At 50.3% G+C, this 4,579-nt stretch overlaps 1 pseudogene; it reads right to left on the bottom strand.

Annotated features, from left to right (window-relative positions):
- Positions 1-4,144: 4,144 nt before the first annotated feature.
- Positions 4,145-4,210, bottom strand: LOC131820247 (U4 spliceosomal RNA; annotated as a pseudogene).
- Positions 4,211-4,579: the final 369 nt, after the last annotated feature.

Genomic DNA, 4,579 nt, shown 5'->3' with positions numbered 1-4,579 from the left:
GCGCTGGCGGAGCCCTGGGAAATACAAAGAAAATATTAGAGGTGGGGGACACACGCGATACGCTCACTGTGTGATCGTTGCCAAGCCATTCCCGTGTTCTTGCACAGTCGGGGCTTTCTGGGCACATGCTCCTGAAATCTGAGATCCTGGACGAGGAACAACTTTGGAACTTGGCTGGCAACAGCGTGGTGGGAGGATTTCAGAGAGATTTGAGGCGAGTGGTGGGGAGTAGGGGCTGACAGCTCGTGCGAACCCAGACCCGCCTCTCCCACACCACGCCCCAGGGTTCTCCGTCCTGGCAGAGACGGGTGCTCCATGCTACACGACGTCACGCCAGACCCAGGTTCCTCTCCTCCTGCTGCTCCCCCGTCCCCTAGACTCCTGTTCCCACCGGACACACTACAAGCACCATTGCTCCTGCACCTGCGTTCCAGCCTCTGGGAAAGACTGACTAAGGGCAGACACGGGAAATTCGCAGTTTGCTCTTAGGCCAAAAGGGCACCTTTCTCTTCTGCTCAGTTTCCACTGGCCCCTGATAGTCACATGATCATGAGGGGGCTGAGAGGGAGGCTGGGAGAATCCCTTCTGCTCACAACCCTCTGATTGGCCTCTAAGGGTCACATGACCACATTAAGCTGAAAGGGAGGCTGGGAGGTGTAGTCTCCACATGGGGGGGGGGTGCCCAATGCCACTGAAACTCCATTAACTTGGAAAAGGGAAAGAAAGAATTTGGGAAGACAGCAGGAAATCCTTGAAGGATGGCGGAATTAATTCATCAGCGCGGATGGGTTTTCTCCTCCCCTGACAGAGTTAGGCTACTTCTTCTCATAAGCACCAGTTCTGCTCTTTACGGATCTGCCCTGCCTCCTGTGCTTCTGTGGCCCAGAGGAGAGGACTGTTCCGGGCCTGGTGCCCATGTCTGTATGTCTCGGGGCAAACCCCTTCTCTTAGGACGGGCAGGCTAGCTGGTGCGCTCCTCAGCCTCCACCAGCCCCCCTCACTCCTCGCCTCCCCCATCCTGCAGGGTTAGTTCTGCTCCGTCTGGGCTGGTTGTCAGTCTGCGCACGTACCCTGAAGTCCGCGGACTATCTCTGTTTTCTGGTTTCCCCAAAAATGGAGTTTATGGGGTTTTTAAGTTCTCCTTCTTCTTTATGCATGATTTCCAGGAGGAGACATAGAAAAACCATCTTATGGAGCTATGTTCATTCTGAAAGGCAATGGACTAGTTTAACGAGTCACTTTATTCTGGTTAGGAGTCAAGGACTTAGCCTCTCGGGAGATGGTGGTAAAAGGGATTTCTCTGTGGGGTGAAGAGACTGCGGCAAGTAGCAATTTAGGCTGGTGGCAGAAAATCGTCTTGATTAACGACAACAAGATCCAACGAGGAGGGGAGAATGCATCTGAGTTAGGGTTGGAAGCAGAACAACCTTGGTAACATAGCTCTGGGCAACACGCGAGCTGGTTTTCCAACACGGAAATTGGTCCTGATGCACCTTTCCTAGGATCATAGGTAATGATCCTATAAGAAAAGTAAAACAAAACAAAACAAAACAAAAAACTCCAGGAAGGGAATGTGCAAGTGGCCCTGGGTGAGTTCAAGAGATTTCCGTGGGCCATGGTGGCCTGTGCTGGGTTCAGCAACTATGCGTCATAGAGATGCAGAGAGCAGAGGTCTGGGAGACGCACTGTCAGGGCTGCAGTGAGTCCCTTCTGATGTCTCCGGCCACTCCAGCCACATCCAGTGGATGTGGCTCGCAGCGTGAAATTTTCTCTGCAGCATACAGATTTGACATGTTTTCCTTCCAAAGCAGATTGCTGGCCAGAACTGGGAACACTTCTGTTCCCACGATGTGAACCACCGCCAGGTAACTCCAGATATTCTTCGATGCGTTTCGATAAGGCAGCATGGCTTTCTTCCAGGAATGCCTCCATTCAGGACATCCTCAGTAAGCCAGGTGCCCCTTTTGGATGCTGAGGTTGGGGTGTTCCATTTTACAGGTAAATAACCGAGACTCACGGCTTCTGGTGTCTTATTCAGTCACTAAGATACGAAAGTGGCCAGGTGGCTGGGGTAGGTACTGCTAACTGTCTCTAAAACTCCTCATCTCCTTCTTCCTTGCTAAATGGAACTCAAATTTAAGGCCACAATGCACCCGGCCCCAAGTGATGACTTATGATTGACAATCATGACAGAGCTGCTTTCTCAATTCCTCCGCCCCTCCTGCAGTTAGATGGAGCCATGAGATTCAGATCCGACCCGTGAAACCCAATGGAAACACTGCTCCATGTGGCTCTGAAAAGAATTTTGCTTTTTTTGCGGGGGAGGGGGGATAGGGGAATGTGGCTCACAGGACTTCTCATAGTTCTCATTGTTTTGTTAGCAGATGTACTATCTGGTGCTTCTGCAGCCATTTTGTAACTATGAGGAGATTGCAGGAAGGGAAGGAGGCAGGAAGGAAGGAGAGATGATAAAGAAGAAAGGGAGAGAAAGAAAGAAAATCAGGAGCCTCAGACTTAACATGGCCTGGGTCCCTGATGACATTATTAAAACAGCTAAAGCAATGCCAGCAATTGTCCACTCCACATTTCTGTGAGTAAAATAATCCTCTCTTTTAAAAACCCATGTTGTTCACATTTTCCCTTAATTGCAGCCAAATGCACACCCAGAAAAGTAGCAGAGCCGAGTTGGACTGTCTTCAGAGCTGTCTGACCCCAAAGTCCTTGTGGTTCCTACTCTGCCATGGGAGCCACTTGGCAGAAGACTCCTCAGGAGGTTCTCAGAATCCAATGGAACATGGCAAAAATGTTACGCAAGAAGGTCGGACTGGAGGAGCCACACGCAGGATGCTGAGTCTCACCTTGGTGGGTGAGAGTCACCTAAGTCCTTCCTGCCTCACTTAGCCCCAAGTCCTCTGGACTGAGGCCGAGCCTGCCCCACGTGTGAGGTCTGAAGTGTGCGGGGGGCGGTGGGGGGGGCGGTATGTCGCTTTGTCCAAGGCAGGGAATCCAGCAGCACCGGTCCTCACCAGGCCCTCTGAATGGACTAGGAAACCACTATGTTTCTGCGGAGGAATAGTTTCAGATTCTGCAGAAACAAATTACCCCAAAACTTAGGGGTGCAAAACAGAATTCATTCTATTTTGCTCGTGATTTGGGGGGGATACGAAGGTGGGGAGGAGGGTTTGGCAGGCAGTTTTCACTTGGGTCCCTCATGCTGTTGCCACTAGATGGTGGCTGATGGTCAGTGGTCTGAGGACTGAGTGGGGATGGGCGTCCGGGATGGAGTACCCAGCAGCCTCCCTCCTCAGGCTGGAGGTCGATGGAGCTGGGGGCTTGAGCACTGGCAGCTGGTCTCTCCAGCATGGTGGTCTCAGGGCTGTTGTATTTTTAACAAGGCACCTGGTTTCCCCCAGAAGCCTCCAGAGCAAGTCCAAAGAGAAAGGGCTTTTTCTGATCTGACCTTGGGAGTCACACACAGCATCATTTCTGGCTCATCCCACTGGTCACCGACAACTCGCTAAGGTCAGCCTCGCTCTGGCTGGAGGGATGCAGAATTAAAGAATTCTAAGCAAGTGTTTTTACAACCAAGCACAATTATCCTGAAGGAGATTCTGCTGGCAAACTATCTAGAAGGGAAATATTCTGTTGGCCAACAGCACTGTGCTGAAGGCAGAGATACCCAGAAATTGTAGACCATGTTTTCAAGCAGCTGTTGTCTCTTTTCTGATCGGAAAATAATACAAGTTAATTGTGAAAGCTCTGGAAAGCAGCAAGTTAAAATCATGCCGCATGTAATCTCACCCAAGACAGAACCATTGGTAACATTCTGATGTGTTTCCTTTCAGATCTTTTATTCCTAAAATAATCTCAGACCACCCTTAGTTCTATGTAAGAAATGAAATAGGATAGGGGCTGGAACAGGCCTGAGGATTGGGAAGTTACTTAGATGTGCCTGTCAGGGGGGCCTCTTGGAGGAGATGGTGTTTTCACTGAAACCCAAATGATAAAAAGGCTTGGGGGAAGAAAAGCCAGTGCAAAGGCCCTGGGGTAGAAGAGGATCTGGTATGTCTGCAGACAAGAAGGGGGTCCAGTGAGCCTGGAGTGCATTGCATTTCAGGAAGAGGCATAAAGTAGGGTAGATGTCATCAATTAGCAATAATCGCGCCTCGGATAAACCTCATTGGCTACGATACTGCCACTGCGCAAAGCTAGGGTAGATATCATCAATGGCAAGGCTACACAGGGCTTACATGCTTTGGTAAGGAGAGTGGATTTTATCTTAAGTGTGATGGTGAATTTTAAGTAGAGCTGGAGAAAGGATCCAATTTAAAAGCAATTTTTCCTGTGTGTTTTAGGTTGCTGGGGCCACTGTAACAAAACACCACAAATGATGTGGCTTGAATAATAGAAGTATATTGTCTCCCAGTTCTGGAGGGCACAAGTCTGAGGTCAGAGTGTCTGTGGGGTGGGGTCCTTCTGAGGCTGAGAGAGGGAGGGTCTGCCCCAGGTCTCTCCCCATCCACTTTTGATGGGGCGCCATCAATCCATGGCATTCCTTGGCTTACGGAGGCATCAACCC

Source organism: Mustela lutreola, chromosome 17 (genome assembly GCF_030435805.1).
Source record: "Mustela lutreola isolate mMusLut2 chromosome 17, mMusLut2.pri, whole genome shotgun sequence".
Taxonomy (NCBI): Eukaryota; Metazoa; Chordata; class Mammalia; order Carnivora; family Mustelidae; genus Mustela; species Mustela lutreola.
This window is presented reverse-complemented; position numbering and strand designations above follow the sequence as displayed.